The sequence below is a fragment of the Peromyscus leucopus genome, chromosome 8b (genome assembly GCF_004664715.2).
Source record: "Peromyscus leucopus breed LL Stock chromosome 8b, UCI_PerLeu_2.1, whole genome shotgun sequence".
Taxonomy (NCBI): Eukaryota; Metazoa; Chordata; class Mammalia; order Rodentia; family Cricetidae; genus Peromyscus; species Peromyscus leucopus.
This window is the reverse complement of record NC_051086.1, coordinates 58288784-58308234: the sequence shown is the minus strand read 5'-3', so window position 1 is coordinate 58308234 and position 19451 is coordinate 58288784. Positions and strand designations below refer to the sequence as shown.

At 40.1% G+C, this 19451-nt stretch overlaps 1 protein-coding gene across 4 annotated transcripts in view; it reads right to left on the bottom strand.

Annotated features, from left to right (window-relative positions):
* Smg6 (SMG6 nonsense mediated mRNA decay factor) overlaps nucleotides 1-19451 on the bottom strand; it is a 249559-nt gene that overhangs the window by 94833 nt on the left and 135275 nt on the right. The window lies entirely within an intron of this gene.

Below are 19451 nucleotides of genomic sequence, written 5' to 3'. Positions count from 1 at the left end.
ACAGGGCTGCACCTTGAGAGTAGAGGTAAACCAGATCCACTTTCTATTAAAATGAAAGGAACTTTATGCTCCCAAATTTTCATTGTTACAGAGAGAAAACAACCCTCATTATGCAGATAAAAAGATACTAAGGCCCAGTCTCCTCCTCCCCCTCAATTTCCTGTTCCTTTTGAGCAGCAGTCTCTGCTTCTGCAGACAGCAACTCACGAAAACTGACCTCATCAGGGAAGTGAGAGGCTGGGCTTGAATGGGTTAATGTCTACAGAACCTAATAAAAACAAATCTTCAGATATATGTTTAATAAACAAACACCTGCTAAGCAATAATTTAAAGTATACTTGAAGAAATACCATGTTTTTAGGAAATGCAGTTAAAAACATAAAGTTGTGCAATGACAGCTTTTTTTTTCAAGTCATACAATTTTTTTTGTTCAACAAGGTTTCACATAATTCAGGCTAGCATTAAACTCACTATGTAGCAGAAGCTGTTCTTGAACTGATCCTCCTGCCTCCACATCCCAAAGTGGTAGTAGTACAGGTAGGCACCACCACACCTGGTTATATATGTAACTAGTGTTAAGGTTTAATATCATTGTCTCATGAAACAATGGAGATAAGCACCCCTAAATCAATAGTTTGAAAGAAAAATATACTATGTACAGTGAGGTGATCCAAGCATGGGAACAGAGTAAGCCGTACAGATAAAGATGTGTCTTTTTTTTGTTTGTTTGTTTGTTTTTTCGAGACAGGGTTTCTCTGTGTAGTTTTGGTGCCTATCCTGGATTTCACTCTGTAGACCAGGCTGGCCTCGAACTCACAGAGATCTGCCTGCCTCTGCTTCCTAAGTGCTGGGATTAAAGGCGTGCGCCATCACGGGCCTGGCCTAAAGATGTGTCTTTAGAGCAGTCAATCAGTACTGGAGAGCTGAGAAAGCCATGGTTTGAGATGAAGAACATATTCCCACTTCTACAGCAGTGGCTGATCTCCACACCTCTGTATCACAGCAGAACCCTTCTAGAATTTCTTGGGTGCTTCAAGAGAGAAGAAGGAATACATGGAAACTGTAACTAAGTTTGTAGAAACTCAGCACACACCTTGAAGAGCACAAGCATTTGGCCTAAGCACTTGCTCACATACAAATGCAGAGAAAGGGCTTTTCATTTAAATGGAGGAAGCTGCCATGTCCACCTCTATAAGCAAAAGTATTAATCATCCAGCGTCTGGTTTTAATCCATATGCTCCTGATCCTGCATCTGAATGTATTGTTATCAGGGGAAGGAACATTTCTGCTCAATCTTATTTGCCAGCCAAAAACCTGAAAATGTGAAAACCATATTGGTAAAGTACCTTCTTGGGGACCCAGAAAACTGTGAGCTAAGTTGCTGCTTTTTTATTTGTTGTAGCCTCCCCCTCCCCCACCAATGATGAACAAATGTGAATTTCAGAGGAACTGGGGGAGGTGGGGGGGGGAGCCTCAAGTTGAGAAAGCTCAAGTTACACGTCTTTTCATATCTTGGAGTGACACTATCCTCAGGGAAATTAGCACTTTCTTTTCTGCATTTCCCAAAGGGGATCCTGCCAAACAACCTGACAGACATCAGCCTGTCAGATGCAAGCTTGGGCACCCAGGTGTATCCCTCACAAGCATTTACAAATGAAATGGCAAGCCTGAACAGCAAGCTTGATTTCTTCTGGTTTGTGCTTTGCTAGCAGTAAAAGCAGGATCCAGAAAGTATCTATAATCTAAGCATGCTTTTCTCACTGTGTATGCTGGACATCCTTCCCCTGTTCAGGCTAGACCACAAAGGGTCCCAATGCCCATATGTGCGCTTGAGTACCTTCCAAGCCATTAGTAACCACCCTTGTAGACTCAATCCAAAATACCACGACAAAAACTCTGGCAAGATTAGGGAATAGCAAGAGCATACGAAACCAGAGTGTGCCTGAGCCTCCCAGGAGAATAGTGCTAGTGTTGGTAGGGAACAGACGGACAGACAGAGCAGACAGACTCTAACCAAGCCTTGCTCTGTTTTCAATGCAACACAAATGTTTTCCATTAGAAGTTCTCTGCCCCACAAACACTCATACATGCGGCTATGAAATCCACATACTTAACTTCTGCTTTTTTGGCAGCCTGGCCCAAATACCTCTCCTGTTCTTCTGGAAGAGAGCAGAGATGAGGATGAACAGATTCCAATATCCCCAGCACAGGTAAGTGGAGAGAATCAGAAGCAGGCCTAGGAAACATAAAGTATGACGGAGCAGCCTATAGCATAGGGAGAAACAAGAACATTCCCTTTTGCTGAAACAAGTCTTGTCTGGATCTCACTGCATCCATACTTCAAGTATAAAGTTTGGCTTTACTTTCCAGTAAATTCTGCAGCTGATCTTCATCAGAGGTGTTGACCAATATCAAAAGCAAAACAGGCAAAACCACTCAGAACACTTACTATAAAATCTGCACAAGTCTAGTATTAAGCCATCAGGGAATGCAGGCTGATTAGTAACCCGTATTTCAAACACTCCGGAAGAGTACGCACTTGTAAGCAGCAGCTTCACCACAAACTGTACTGCCACGAGGGGACTCGGCTCTGCCCATTTCAAGTCAAACTGTGGGCACATGGTTGTTTCATTAATCCCTTTAAAGAAAGACTAGGAGGAAAAACAAATGAGAAGACTTCAAGAAAAAAAGTGGAAAAGTAGATGGCATGTAAGAAATCCAAAGGAAATCCCCTATTCCGGCAGCATTAGAGTTTGCTAATTTCACAAGAGCAAAAGACATTCCCGGCCAGGGAGATGGCTCTGAGGGCAAATCTGATCACCACCAACCCTGCCTACCCGAGTTTGATCCCTAAGACCCACATGGTGGAAGGAGGCAAAGACTCCTGCAAGTTGTCCTTGACCTCCCATCACGCTGTGGCAAGCACCCCTTCCCCCACCAAATAAATAAGTGCAATAAAAATTGTTAAAGGAGGCCCCTCCCCCATTCCTTGTTAAGCAATTGCTCAACCTACGTTCATTGTGCAATTCCAACCTTCCAAAGCTTTTCTGCTGCACATATGTAAACCACGTTTCCTTTGCACTCCAGAATTGAGAACAGTTTTTCATTTTTCTCTTTAGTTGTGGAAGTGCATATGAAAAAAAAGTATTGCTAGATAAGCATTACTACAAATAAGGCTTGTACATGATTTCATATATGATTTCTGAGTTAATTGGTAGTTAAAAACTACCAATTTTGAATTTTGTCTTTGGCAGCTAAAGATTAATGTTTTTAGTCACTAATGATAATGGTAACTAACACACACAGCCCACAAAAACATCAAACTCTAAAAGCCTTTGTTCTAGATGATGACCAGACTGGAATACATGCAGCAATTAAAAATGGCAGTGCCCACTTTAGATCGAAAATTTTAATGGAAGGCTGGATATCATAGTGGGATCTGTTAATTACAAACTTTCTTTTTAGAGAAACCAAATTAAACAGACAGCAAAAATAATAGGTGTATTCAGAAAGAAGCATGACTAAAAATCCAAGTGGTCAGATAGGCAGACAAATTTGCCTACATAAAAATCTCAAGTTGTGACCAGCCTGGTCTACAGTGTGAATTCCAGGACAGCCAATGCTATATAATGAGATCCTGTTTTTTAAAAAAAAAAATCCAGAAAAGAAAAAAATGAAACCCAGCAAATAAAAACAAGGAAGAGAAAGAAAGGGGGGGGCGGGTGGAGAGAAAGGAAAAATGGGAGGGAGAGGAGAAGGCAATGAATCTGAAGAAGAGAAAGAAACTGAAGAAAACCACTCTATGGAACCAGAACTAGAGTCTTAACATATATATATATATATAGAACTCCAAAAAGGGGACAATAGCACAGAAAAAAAAGAATATCTAAAAGATATTCCAAATTTGATGATAAAACATCAACCTGCAAGTCTTAGAGGCCCAGTATAAAACTCAAGCAAAGTAAATCTAAAAATAAATCCTCCTGACGTCTATCTCAAACTTCTAAAAACTGAAGTTTAAAAGAACCACCCCAGAGCTTCACTGATAATTCAGTCAGCAGAGTGCTTGCTTTGCAAACCCAAGGGAGGACCTGAGCTCCAGCCCAGGACGGAGGTAAAATGCCAGGGGTAATGGCATGTGCTTGTGATTCCAACCCTGGGACGGCAGAGACAGGGGGCTCCCTGGGTTTGCTGGCCAGCTAGTCTGGTGTAACTGGTGAGCTCCAGGCTAAAAAGAGACCCTGTCTCAAAGGAAGGGAAAAGCAAGAACATCTGAAGTTGGTGTTCTGGCTCCAACTCACAGATGCACACACTAACATACACATGAGCACATAAAAAACAAAACAAAACAAACAAACAAAACCAAAAACCAAAAACCAAAACAAAACAACAAAAAAAAACCCCAAAGGAGTCGAAACAAAATATTACAAAGAGGGCCGCAAGAATGACTGCTAACTCCTTATGAAAAACCAGTGGAAGTTAGATGATAATACAATTACATCCTAAAAGTGTGCAGAAAGAAAAACAAAACAAAATCAAAAGTCAATTATATTTCCAATAGAAAAAGCCATAAGGTTAAAAAAAAAAGGTGTATATTTATGTGTGTGTACACCTGTTCATCTATATGTGTGCCATGTGTGAAATCAACCACAGAGACCAGAAGAGAATGTCAGATACCCTGGATGGAATTACAGAGAGCAGTAAGCCCCTTGATGTGGATAATGGGATCTGAACCCAGGTCCTCAGCTAGAGCAGCAAGTGGCTTTTTATTTTTTTTTTATTTTTTTTTTTTTAAATGGTTTTTTGAGACAGTGTTTCTCTGTGTAGTTTTGCTGCCTGTCCTGGATCTCGCCTTGTAAACCAGGCTGGCCTCGAACTTACAGAAATCTGTCTGGTTCTGCCTCCTGAGTAAATGGATTAAAGGCATGCGCTGCCTGGCTCAGCAGCAAGTGTTTTTAACTACTGAACCATCTCTTCAGCCCCAGAAGCCAATGATGAGAAGAAATAGATATACTTTTAAACAAAGGCTATGGAATCTGAACCTGGTGATGGTTGCCCATAATCTTAGCACTTTCAAAGCTGTCTCTTTAGAACCATCACTTGTGTGTGTGTGTGTGTGTGTGTGTGTGTGTGTATGTGTGTGTGCATGTGTGAAGGTGTGTGTGTGCATATGTGAAAACAAGAACAGTTTAAGAAAACAAAGTCAGAAGTGAAATGTAACACTAGAAGTGTTGGAGAAAATCTCCATGACCTTGGGAATAAGGTAAAGAATCCTAAGACAAAAAAAGCTATTAAATTGTAAATGAGAAATTTAAAAATTGAACTTTAGGGGGCTAGAGAGATGGCTCAGTAGTTAGAAGCACTGGCTGCTCTTTCAGAGGTCCTGACTTCAATTCCCAGCAACCGCATGGTGGCTCACAACCATCTATAGTGGGATCTGATACCCTCTTCTGGAGTAAAGGCATACATGCAGATAGAGCACTCTAAAATAAAAACAAAACAAAACAAATCTGAACTTTATTAAGAGCAAAAGAATTTGCTGTTTTGACTATGTAAACAAAGTAACAAAGAGAAAACATAATTATGAATTAAAATATTCACAGGGTATATCTGACAAGTATTTGTACTCAGAATATATAAAGAACTTTTACAACACAACTAAAAACAAAACATAACAATAACAAATTATGTTTATAAAGTGCCAGCAGATCTAAAAAATTCCCAAAGAACACCACACAGTTCCTAACGTGCAATGATTCAATTAAGAACTTTTTTTTGATGATGAGCAGCAGTGGCATAGGCCTTTAATCCCAGCACTTCAGGAGGCAGAGGCAGGTGGATCACTGGGAGTTCAAGGCCAGCCTGGTCTACAAATCAAGTTCCAGGATAGCCAGAGACAGAGACACCCTGTCTCAAAAAGAATTTTTTGACATTATAATAGTATGAGAACAGACATATTCTGTAGAAATTATTTCAAATTATGAATTGTGATCTTTTCCCCAGCCAAGGATAAAGTGACTGGCAGTCTTCAGTGTGTGGTGTTGTTATGATTTTGCTATTTTAGGTATATCAAGTGTATTTGGCTTCGAGTATTCCCAACTTCTAATGAGTTCATTGGGACCTAACTCCAATGTAAGTTGAGGAAGATCTGTAGTGTAAGCTGCCAATAAAACAATAAAAACATACTCACCATTAATGTGGGAAATGCTAATCAAAACTAAGATGAGGACCCACATAGTGGCTCAGTGATGATAAGACTAATCACCTGAACTTGATCACTAGGACTCACATGGTGGACAGAAAACCAACCTCCACATACATGCTGTAACACTCATACCTTCTCAAAATAAAATGTAAAAACAAAACAACAACAGAAACCTCCACCAAGAAGAGATACTATTTCTTACTTAATAGCATGGATAAAAATGATAAAGATTAGCTGGGCGGTGGTGGCGCACGCCTTTAATCCCAGCACTCAGGAGGCAGAACCAGGCAGATCTCTGTGAGTTCGAGGCCAGCCTGGGCTACCAAGTGAGTTCCAGGAAAAGGCGCAAAGCTACACAGAGAAACCCTGTCTCGAAAAAAAAAAAAAAAAAAAAAAAAAAAAAAAAAAAAAATGAAGATTAGAAATACCAAGTGGTAGTTAGGCCTCATGTATAAGCTTATAATCATAGCATTCAGGAGGCTGAGGTGGAAGAATCTCCAGATCTGAGCTAACCTAGACTGCATATGGAGACTATCAAATCAAAACAAAACAAAGAAAAAAGATATAACCAAGAAAAACCAAGCGGGGGCTTGAAATGGCTCAATGGTTAAGAGCACTGCATATTCTTACATAGGATTCAGGTTCAGATCCAATCACCCACAGTTCAATCTCTGTAGCTCCAATTCTAGGGGATCTTATGCCCCTTTTTGAACTCTGAGGGCACTAAGCACATACATGGTACCCACATATACATGCAGGGAAAAAAAGCATACACCAAAGTCAACCAAAAACTGTGCTTTAAAATGTAACTGAATATCTCTAAAATTATTAAGTAAAGTATTTTCATAAAAAAGTTAATGGCTAGGGTAGAAAGAACTGGGACAGAATGTTTACATCCACAGTTTAATTCTAATGATAATGTTCTCTTACCAATTTCATTGTTTTGTTTTTGAGATAAAGATTCACTATGTAACCCCAGAAGGCCTGGAATTTGCTATGTGGACCAAGCTGGCCTTGAACTCACAGATTCACATGCCAGCACTGTGATCAAAGGTGTGAACCAAACATTGGCCTGTTTGTTTCTTAAATCACACTTGTTTGTTTGGCATCAGGAGGTGGTTTACATATGCCACAATACAAACTTGCAAATGTCAGTTCTCTCCTGCTATTCAGGTCCCTAGGATCTAATTCAGGTAGAGCAGCAAGTGCCTTTATCCACTAATAGGCTCTGTGGATTTAACTCATCATCCTCCAAGTGCTAGAATTATAGGTGTTTGTCAACACATTCAACTTGAAAGGTTTCAGTGTGTGGGGTATGGGGGGAAAGAAGGAGGGGTGAAGAGGAAGGGAGATTTATAGCTCAGACAGGTCTGGAATTTGCCTAATCCTCCTGCTTCTGCCTCCAGAGTACTAGGATTACAGGTGTGCACCACAACTGACTTACCAATTTCATCAATTTGTGTGTGTGTGTGTGTGTGTGTGTGTGTGTTGGCCAAAGGTTGATGTTTGGTGTCTTGCCCAGCTGTTCTCACTGAACTTGGAGGTTCTCTGATTGGCTGGACTGGCTGGCCAACAAGCCTCAGGGATGCTTCTGCCCGGCCCTACTCCCAGCACAGGACCACAAGCACGCAACACACACTGCCATGTCTGGCTTTTTGTGTTAACCTGGAGATCCAAACGCAGGCCCTCATGCTTCTACAGCAAACACTGATGGAGTCATTTTCTCAGCCTCAAGTTTATTTTTAATCGTGGCCGGTATTTATTAAGACTAGAGCCAAGAATTGTTTATATGCATGAATGTAGGCAGGTTTTACAGGTAGGGTAGCAGGCTACTTACACAGTTGACTTTCCGGTTTTATCTATCCATTATTCACACCAGCCAACTGCAAGTGTAATTACTTGTTATATACAGGCTGTCATGCCTGCAGAGTCCAGGATACAGATTTTTCTGTCCCTTAGATGTTACACTACCAATACTCTTCGATTTTGTCCTTGGAACACACTTCTAAAATGATATAGATCATCCTAAGAACACTTCTTGGATAATTCTCAATGGTTTGTTTTTTTAAAAAAAAAAAAATCAAGTTTTTCTCCAAAGATTCATATTCTAGATACTCAGAAATTTTTAAGATTTAAAGACACTCAACCCAGAAAGCCAGAGGGAAACTCAATTCAAGTTCTTCATATGAACTCTTACTTCTTTGTATTGTTCTTAAGAACAATTCTGGAAGGTCAGATTATCTCCCTCAAACCAGATTAATGGTTCCCAAGCTCCTGGTGAGAAACCAAGCTTCCAGAGGTAATAAAACTGTCAAGGTCTCAAGGACTGGAAGCACCAAGTTACTGTTTGTCTAACCACGCACTTCTGAGCACATGCTTTACACTTAGATTGCCAGGATTTGAATCTACCATGCCTAGCCATGCCATCCTGGCTTAATATTATTCCAGGGCTTCTGGGAAATTTTAATGAAATAATATAAAGCCATAAGACAGTACTAAATACATGAAAGCACTAAGTGTCAGCTGTATGGCTCAGAGTCCTTTTAGGAAAAGAGACTATTCAGACCTGTGACTCTTCATATACATTCAGGAGAAATATGTTCATAACAACCTGAGGAAATTTTTTTTTCCAGAGCTCAGAAAGTTACCTAGCAAAAAGAGTTGAGGTATGTGAGCTCTCCGGTGGCATTTTCTGTATTCAAAAGTTAAAGCCAGAATTGGTAACTACTACTCATAATCTTCTTATAAATTTCCCTAATATTCCTGGAACCTTTATTCTTACCTGGTTCAAAATCTTTGCCTTGTAGCTACAATTTTAGCAGCTATCAAGTCCCTAAAAGCAGTTGTTCTCAATATGTGAAACCTGTAACATTAGCATGGCCTAAGAATGTGTCAGAAATACAATTTCAGTCTCTCCTCCCCACAGTGAGGAACACTCATGTGAGGCTCAGAAACTGGTGTTTTGACAAGTTGTCAACATGGTTTTAATGACTGCCAAAGTGTGAGAATTACTAGCCTAGACCCAAAAAGAACACCTTGATATTTGACCTACCAAAGACATAGACATAAAAAGAGTCCCCAGGTTGGAGAGATGGCTCAGAAGTTAAAAGGTTTTTGTTGCTCTCACAAAGGACCTAGGTTTGGTTCCTAGCACCCATAAGGTAGCTCGTTTGTAACTCTAGTTCCAAGGTATCTGATATCCTCTTCTGAGACCTCCATGGCCACCAGGCACAGATACATATATGCAGGCAAAACATTCATTCACATGGAATAAATAACCATACACACACACACACACACACACACACACACACACACAAACACACACACAAAAGAAACAAACAAACAAAAAAAAAAAACCATTCTCGCACCCAAGGAATTAGATTTATATATTAAGCAATAACTGATACAATCTGAAAGTACTGGAGTAAATCAAGATGATAATAATTCACAAGTTTACAAAGGAGTCATAAAAAGGTAGGTAAGTACAAAAAAAGATAAGAAAACAGAAAGGTTCATGGAGAAACATCTACAATATACAGTACAGCTCAGGGGGCAAAGCTACCTTTCACCAAGTCAGATGACTTGAGTTTGGTTCTCAGGATCCACATAGTGATAGGAGAGAACTGATTCCCACTAGATGCCCTTTGACTTCCACATCTACACTGTGGCATGTGTACCTCCCATACAAAATCAATAAAACAAACAAGAAAAATGGTCAGTGCCAGAAAGCCATTTATGAAATAGATAATGTAAAGTTCCTCATCTAGAGTGAGAAAAGCGCCCCCCAAATAAATCAATCAATCTGAGCTTATAATGTTTCTTTGCTATAAATCATAGATTTTCGAAATACTATATAAGTTTATATCTAACAAAGACTCTGGATCAAACAGACAAAACAGAGAAGGAAACATACAGATCATAGTTTGTTTCTAAAAATTTGGCTAAAGTTATTTTTCTGTAGATATCTATGGACTGATAGAGCAGTGTAAGAGAAACCATCTCAAAGGGTAAAACAGAAGATCTTAACCAGTATTGTGTGACAAAGGAGCTTTTTCTTCCTTTTTTTTCCCTTCCTGTTTGGGTTTTTGTTTTGTTTTGTTTTGAGACAGGATCTACATAGCCCTGGCTGTCCTGAAGCTCATTATGTAGACCAGGCTAGCCTCAAACTCAAGAGAGATCTACATGCCTCTGCATCCTGAGTGCTGGGATTAAAGGCATGCACCACCATACCTGGCTTTGCATGTGTATATGTGTATGGATGTTTAACCTGCATGTGTGTCTGTCTACCACATGCATGCTCTACCTAAAGAGATAAAAAAGAGTGTTGGAGTTAAAGATTGTTATGAGTTTTCATGTAGGTACTGAGAACTGAACCCAGATCTTCTGGAACCAGTGCTCTTAAATGCTAAGCCATCTCTCCAGCTTGGAGTATTTTTCTTTTCTTTTCTTTCTCTTTCTCTCTCTCCCTTCCTTCCTTCTTTCTTTCTCTCTCTCTTTCCTTTCTTTCTTTCTTTCTTTTTTTTTTGAGACAGGGGTTCATGTGTCTCAGGGCTAGCCTTAAACTATTGTTGAGGATGACATTGAATCTCTAATCCTCCTGCCTCCACCTGGGATTTCAGGCTTGGAATACCATGACCAGTTTTATGTGGTACTGGGGATCAAACCTAGGACTTTATACATGCCAGGTAAGCACTCTCCAACTGAGCTACATCCACAGTGGGAATAATTCTTTTTGCCTACATAGAGAAAAGTGTTACACCTCTTCCTTCAACGGTTCCCCAAATTCTCATTTTATTCAATATAAAAACAAAACAGCTACATAAGACTAACCAAAGATGCTGAGTATGGTGGTATGTCTGTAGTCTCAGCACATGGGAAGCAGATGACATTTTTGACCATCTTAGGAAAAGTTACAAAAAGCTAAATTATTCAGGCTTGATAAGGAGGTTAGAAAGCAGATACTCTTGTATTCTACAACCAATATACATGAAAGTCCTAAAATTTGGCACAATCTCTATGGTCTAGCAATTCCTCTCAAAAAGTTTATCCTTGTAAATTAATGAAGACACATATAAAAATATGTATAAGGTTGTTTGATATGTCATCACTGATAAAAAAAAAAAGTCAGTAACTTCCTAAAAATAAATGACCAAGGGACTAAACAAAATTTTATGATATGTGATATAAATTATACAATCACATACATTTATTTATATGAGATAATTTTGTGTTTACTTGTTCTGGTGTTTTGAAATACGGGAAGGAGTATCTCACTATATTCTCAAAGTTGGCCTTGAATTCCTGGGCTCAATTGATCCTCCTGTCTCAGCCTTGCTAGCAGGCTGCACTGGTTTTTATTAAGCTTTTTATATTCAAATTTCAACATGCACTCTGTATCTTTTTTTCTAATACTGTTCTCATCACTTTCCACCAGGTGTCTACCTATAAAGCTGCTGGAATTTCAGTGAGAAGATGCATGTGAACAGTTTATTACCATGCTGCTTGGAACACAATCAGTGACTGAAAAACAGTGACTTTTGACATTATTGTTTCATTACTTTCTCTGTAACTTAGCAATATATTGTGTCAAAGGGGACACAGTTGTGTTTATTTGCTTTTAAGATGGCTATTGATAGGATGGCAAGATGACTCTGCAGGTAAAGGACGTGCCACCTAGGTTGACAACTTGAGTTCCATTCCCAGGACCTGTATGGTGGAAGGAGAGAACTGACCCGACAGTTGTCCTGTAACCCTCACAGGCGTGTTGTGGCACATGTGTGCGGATGGATAGTGCTAGTGTTCAAGCACTCCCTACTATGTTTCAGACCCTAGGTGTGGAGCCGGGCGGTGGTGGCGCACACCTGTAATCCCAGCACTAGGGAGGCAGAGGCAGGCGGACCTCTGTGAGTTCAAGGCCAGTCTGGTCTAGAGTGAGTTCCAGGACAGCCAGGGCTACACAGAGAAACCCTGTCTTGAGGGGAAAAAAAAACAAAAAACAAAAAACCAAAAAAGTCCTGGGTGTGGCTGGATAATATTGGCGAATACTTTTAATCAGGTGGATCTCTGTGAGTTTGAGGACAGCCTGGTATACAGAGCAAGTTACAGGACAACCAAAGCTATACAGAAAGACCCTGTCTCAAAATACCAAAAAAAATTTTTTTAATTTAAGTTAAATTAAAAAAAAAAAAAGACCCTAGGTGTGATTCCTACCCTCACCAGAAAATAAAAACATGAATAAACAACTAGAGAGAGAAATTCTTATTCTTTTTAAAGCTGATAATAAAAATATTATATATATACACACACATACACACACACACACACACACACACACACACACACACAAAAGTAGAGTGCTGTAATGGATTCAACATATTCAAGAAGATTCAAGAAGGATCAACATTTGGCTTCCCCATCCCATTTATATTGCCACCTACCTCCAGTGACCCAGATAATTTTGAGGTAAATCCTAGTATACATTAGAGATGTCTAGGTTTTTTGTTTTGAATTTGTTTTTGTTGATCTGTTTTGTTTTTAAACAAATTATCATTCCATAGTCCAGGCTGGCCCTGATCTCTTAATCCTCTTTGTGGTGATATTGTGTTCCCCAAAATATTGTGCACCCTAAACTAGATACAGAGGCTAGAAAATGGTAGCACACACACTTTTAATCCTAGCATTCCAGAGTCAGAAATCTGTGTGGATCTCTGTGAGTTCAAGGCCACACTGGAAACAGCCAGGCATGGTGACTCATGCCTTTAATCCCAGGAAGTGATGGCAGAAAGCAGAAAGGTATATAAGGCGTGAGGCCCAGAAACTTAAGAGCCTGGTTAAGCTTTTAGGCTTTTGAGCAGCACAGTTCAGCTGAGACCCATTTGGATGAGGACACAGAGGTTTCCAGTCTGAGGAAACAGGATCAGCTGAGGATTGGCGAGGTGAGGAAGCTGTGGCTTGTTCTGCTTCTCTGTGATCTTCCAGCATTCACCCCAATAACCGGCCTCAGGTTTGATTTTTATTAATAAGACCTGTTAAGATTCATGCTACACCTCTTGCCTAAGCTTTCTGAGCACTTTGATTTACAGGCAGGTACCACCACATATAGAACATGGAGTTTGTTTTATTTATTATTATTATTTTTTTTGGTTTTTTGAGATAGGGTTTCTCCGTGTAGTTTGTTTGGTGCCTGTCCTGGATCTTGCTCTATAGACCAGGCTGGCCTAGAATTTGCAGATTTCTGCCTGTCTCTGTCTCCCGAGTGCTGGGACTAAAGGCATGTGCCACTGCTGCCCAGCTTGTTTTTATTTTTTGCATGTTGCCTAGGCTGGACCTGAACTTAGCATATAGATCCTCCTTCCCCTCATTTCCCAAGCTACCATGCCTGGTTCAGTCCACAGGTTTTGAAATCCTGAAGCAGGGTTTTAATTTTTCAGTTCTTTACCAGCTACTTTGCTTTGGTTTGCAGAGGTTAGTTATAAAACCTCTGCATAGAAGTACCTAATGGTCACTCAGTGAATGTAAGGATGGTTTTGTTTTTCCCTGGTGGTTGGTTCTAGATAGGCCCCTCCCCCTCATCACTACCTTCCCTTCTCCCTTCTGGGTGACTTGGTACTTGTAATGAGTCACCATGGCCGTCTATACCTGAGCGATTCTTACTATCGACTGTTTATTTCAGGCAGATATTAATCCTTCAAGATGTTCAACACACTGAAAAGATCAAGGGTGGGGCTGGAGAGTACTGGCTCAGTACTCAAGTCAGGCAGCTTACAACGGCCTATGACTGCAGCTCTCATGGATCACCTTCTGGCCTCCACAGTCACTTACACATCAGTGTCATATACACACATACATAAATAAAATAAATCTAAAGAAGATCAAGGATGAAGCAAGCTTGAAAAGTTTACAGAGGCTATTCCTGCAACATATTCTGTAATATAAAAGATACAAGTCATTCAGTAATGCATTCTGCTTATTTGACTGAAAAAGCTTTCATTTTTTGATTGACTTATTTTCTTTTTATGTGTATGAGTGTTCTGCTTGCATGTATGTATGTGCACCACTTGTGTGCTTGGTGCCCAAAAAGGACAGACACCAGATCTCCTGGAACTAAGGATCTGGAGTTATGGATGGTTGTAAGCCACCATGTGGGATCTGGGCCCAGGTCCTCTGCAAGAGCAACAAGTGTTATTATTAACCACCGAGTCATCTCTCCTGCTCACAAAATTTGTATTTTCATCTACAATTTACAACTCAAAAAAACTAGAGTTTTTTTGCATGTTGCCTAGGCTGGACCTGAACTTAGCATATAGATCCTCCTTCCCCTCATTTCCCAAGCTACCATGCCTGGTTCAGTCCACTTGTGTGCTTGGTGCCCAAAAAGGACAGACACCAAGACTTGCTTGGGAATGTTCAGACCAAATCAGTGCTCATAAAGCAATGTGTTCACAGGAACATTACCCTCTCAAGAAAACAGCAAGAGCTACTCACAAGTCTTGCAGGCTTTAATCAGTTCATGTGGCCGCTTACATCTATCCATATCACAAATGATCTTCCAAACTGGAATCTTGGCCTATATGTTTGGAGCACCTACACTGTGTGGGCAATTATGTGCTCAATGAGCTTCTGCTGACTGCTGAGCATACAGGTTGGACCAAACATGACTAATCTCAACCATTAATAAAATCACTAATGTTGCTGCAACTGAATCCTTGAGATATTTTACATTTCTTAGTAATAGCTACCAGAGGATTGAGAAAGTGCCTATCAGATTTCTAAAACATCAGGAGTTCCTAAAGATTCTCTTTGACACATGACACATTTATACACATCTTCTAGGTTAGCCATGGAGATGACCTATGTGAGTTCAGCATCATTTTTTATTCCTCCCTTGAGCCTCTGGCCCCTCTTTTATGCTTAGGTAGATTTACTGAGAAGAAATACTAGATAGGGGAATCTAGTTCAGGGCACAATATATGATATACGATTGATTCTTCTTGCCATGTAAAACAATACACTGGAGTCAAAGGCAAAGGTAGCATTTTTATGTAGGAAAAACTGCTCCAATAATGTGACAACTCTAAGGAAGTGACAGCGACACACTCATTTGGTCCAAAGCATTTCCAGGTTAGGACAGGAATAGTTGCAAAGACCCTGGGGCATGAGTGCTTGGCCTGCTTGAGGAACAACAGCAAGGATAACCAATAGGTAATGTGACCAGAGCCCATCGTGGGGACAAGGAGGGCATGAGGAGCTGAGGTCAGAGTGTAGCAGGGTGGAGGTATTGTCAGTCAGAGAGGGGACTGGAGACTATTACTACATTTTTGGCTTTTTACTTCAAGAAGAAAAGTTATCATAATGTTTGGAAGTAAAAATCAGTATGATCTCCTGACTTTATTTTTTATTTTGGGGATGGAAGGTTGTCATCAGAGATTGAGCCCAAGGCTTTATGCACACTAGGAAAGCTCTTCTTTCACTATGAGACAGGGTCTCACTAGGTTATCCAGTCAGTCTCAAGTTTGCTCTGTAGCCCAGGAAGGTCTTAAATTTGTAATACCCCTGCCTCCACCTCCTCAGTAGCTGGGATTACAGGCTGGTACCACCAGACTCAGTTCTGATGTTCTAAAAAGGTCACCGTAATTACTGTGCCAAGAAACAGACTAGGGACCAGAGGAACTAATTAGAAAGTACTTCAATGAATAGAATAAAGGTGTGCAAAGTAATCATATCTGAATGTTTTTTTTAAATCTGCATACATTGTAAAGATAAAGAAGATACTAATTGCTAACGATTTAGACATGAAGGTCTAAGAAAAATAAGAGCAGAAGAACTCTAAGATTCTGAAATGAGCAACCAAGTCAATGCTGCTATTTATTTCAAGATGGGAAAGAATGAAGGAAGACCAAATTTAGGAATGGGTAAGGTGAGATGTAGAGATGCTATCTCTGGAAAACCTTCTCACAGTCTTAAGTGAGTTGTTACTGCCATCTGGGCAGCTTGTGGCCCCTTCCATAGGGTAAGGGTGCACAGTTGACTGCATTCTTCTCCATCCAGGCCAGCAGTAGATTTGGTATCTAACACTACATCTGGGAGCACCGATGAGCTGAAAAAAAAAAAATGAGGCTAAGGAAGCCTAAAGCTGGCTAGGACTCCTTCCTTGTTCTGAACTAACTGGCAGCCAACTCCTAGAAGGATCTTCTGGAATCAAGACTACCTAGTGATCAAAAAAGATGATTAGAGGAAGAAAGAAAGATAGATGGACTGATTACCTCTAACACTGGCTAAGGCAAGCTATTGATACTCAGTTTCTCTTTTAACTCAACATCTTCCTCAGAGGTGTAAACACTTCTTAGCTGTCTTCAGCCTCCATATATGTATTATTACCACCTTCTGAGACCAGACAAGGAGAGCAGAATTTTATCCTCTTTTTTTTTTTTTTTCTGCAAAGGAATAAAACAAGTATTCCTTTTGGGATAGAAAGGTTCTCCCAAGAACCATTAGTTATTAAATGAATCCAAAGAGTATGACTTTTTCTTAAAGATTTATTTTTATTTTACGTGCTTAAGTATTTTGCTGCATGCATACCTGTGTATAGGTACCCATAAAAACCAGAGAGGCTATTGGATTCCCCTAGAATGGAGTTAGTGATGGTTGTGAGCCATCATGTGGGTGCTGGGTATCAAATCCCAGTCTCTGGAAGAGCAGCAAGTGCTCTTAACCACTGAATCATCTCTCTAGCCTGTTTTTTACTTTTGTTTACTAATTTTCTTTTACTTTCAGCACTAAGGTCTGAACCGTAGGCCCTTACAGAATCTAGGTAAGTTTTCAACTTTTATTTATTTATTTTTTAAGATTTATTATTTATTTATTTATTTATTTATTTATTTATTTATTTATTTATTTATTTATTTATTATGTATACAATATTCTGCCTGCATGTGTCCCTGCAGGCCAGAAGAGGTCACCAGATCTCATTACAGGTGGTTGTGAGCCACCATGCGGTTGCTGGGAATTGAACTCAGGACCTCTGGGAGAGCAGTCGGTGCTCTTAACCACTGAGCCATCTCTCCAGCCCAGTTTTCAACTTTTAAACTATACCCCCAGGGCTAATTTGTTTTTTTGAGACAGGGTCTTCTATTGTCCAGGCTGATCTTGAACTAGTTTATACAGCTGAGGAAGACCTTAAAGTCCTACTACTCCTGCCTCGACCCATTAAGTAATCAAGGGATTACAATGATTGCCACAGGGCAGTTGAGTATGGATTTTTGACATGCCCGTGCCTAAAACCTTTCTCTACTTAAAAAGAAATTTAACTATAGGGAATACATGCTCAAATTTATAAATTCACTGCTTAAAACTAAAAATATCAGGTATATTCTCTTGGGTTGATAAAGAAATCTTGGCACTTAAAAAAAAATACTAAGTAATCATAAAAAATATTCCATATATGATTCTCAGCACCACATAATAATTTTCATGTAAATATATTAAAATATTATGTGAAAAAACGACAATAGTACATATATGACTCCAAGGTTTTAATTTTTGCTGTACATTTATTTTTCTGGTGTTGAGGATCAAACCCAGGAACTTGATGCCTGGTAGACATCCTCAGTGCTGCTTAATTTTTTAAAAGACTCTGTATGAATAAATTATATTAATACATAAATACAGTCATTTAGGCAGCACATATATAAAATCTCTCATAGGCCAGGTATGACAGGTGACACATGTCTTTAATTCCAGCACTCAAAAAGCAGAGGTAGGAGGATATCTGGATTCTATGCCAGCCAGGGCTATGTAGTGAGACCCTGTATCAAAAATAAATAAATGCCGGGCAGTGGTGGCACACTCCTTTAATCCCAGCACTTGGGAGGCAGAGCTAGGTGGATCTCTGTGAGTTTGGGGCCAGCCTGGTCTACAGAGTGAGATCCAGGAAAGGCGCAAAGCTACACAGAGAAACCCTGTCTTGAAAAACCAAATTTAAATAAATAAATAAACCCTATATATATAGGTCATGTTTGGAATTCAGTTTTCACTTTCTACCCTGATGTGAGAAATTGAACTCAGGCTTTGAGCATGGTAGGCAAGTACTCCATCCTGGAGTCATGTCCCCAACCCTGGAAGTCAGCTTACTAACTGAAAAAAACAAAAAAACAAAAACCAAAAAAACTATTTCTGTTTCTATTATGTATTTCATCTTGATCAGAAGACTTCTTCCTCCTTTGTGTGGTGATATATATCTTGGGAGATTTAGACAGGATGATCAGAAGTTTAAGGCCAGTCTTTGCTATACAGCCATTTTGAGGCCTGCCTGGGCTATTATGAGACCCTTTCTCAAAACACCAAAACCTAAAAATAAACAAACATTCATCCAAAAAAAAGAAAAGAAAAAAAAAAAAAAGACTTCCCCCTGCGAAGCCATTCATGGACTCTCCCCGAAGGCCTCTGCCCCAGGGAGAACAATGTCCCGGACTCTGAAGAGCCAGCCAGGCACAGCAGCGCCTTACTTAGTACAGGGCACTGCTGAATCCCCAGCTGACAGACCGCCCTACTCTCCACCTGGCTCACGAGCCATGGTTAAAGGAGAAGCTCCACAGTCCCCACCAGGGCAACAGGGAACGGCCTTTGTTTTCTATAAACAGACATGAAAAAAGTCCGGTTAAAACATCTTTAGAAGAAGGAAAATAGAAACCAGGCAGTGGGGAATGCTTCATATTCCTAAAAGCTTTTTTTTTAGTTAACACATGGTGTCTGCTCCTCTCTAGTCACCTATTTATCACTCTCCTCCTTAGAGAAGGGAAAGAGCCTGGCTGCCTTCCTAGTGGCGAGTTTTGTGGCTGGGGAAGGAGGGGAGGGAAGGAAGGAGGGTGCTTTAAGCATGATGCAAACCATTTGGAGCTGAGTGAGAGCACTGCCAACACAAGCTGCACTATTTAAACAAGTGAGGAAATGATCGTATATACAACATGCCAGTGAGCGTTCTCTCTCTCTCCCTACACACACACACACACACACACACACACACACACACACACACACACACACACACACACACAAAGGAAGTCGAGAGGGATTTTTTTTCAGGACACAGAGCTGGATGTCAGCGGCTAAAAGGTCGATATTTTCCCTTAACACCCTTCTCAATGACTTAATCATGTTCCGTTTGCACAAAAAACTTCCCAAGAATAAAAAAGTCTGGAGAATTAAGAGAACGGGTAAATGGGGAGGGATGTTTGGCCTGAGGCTG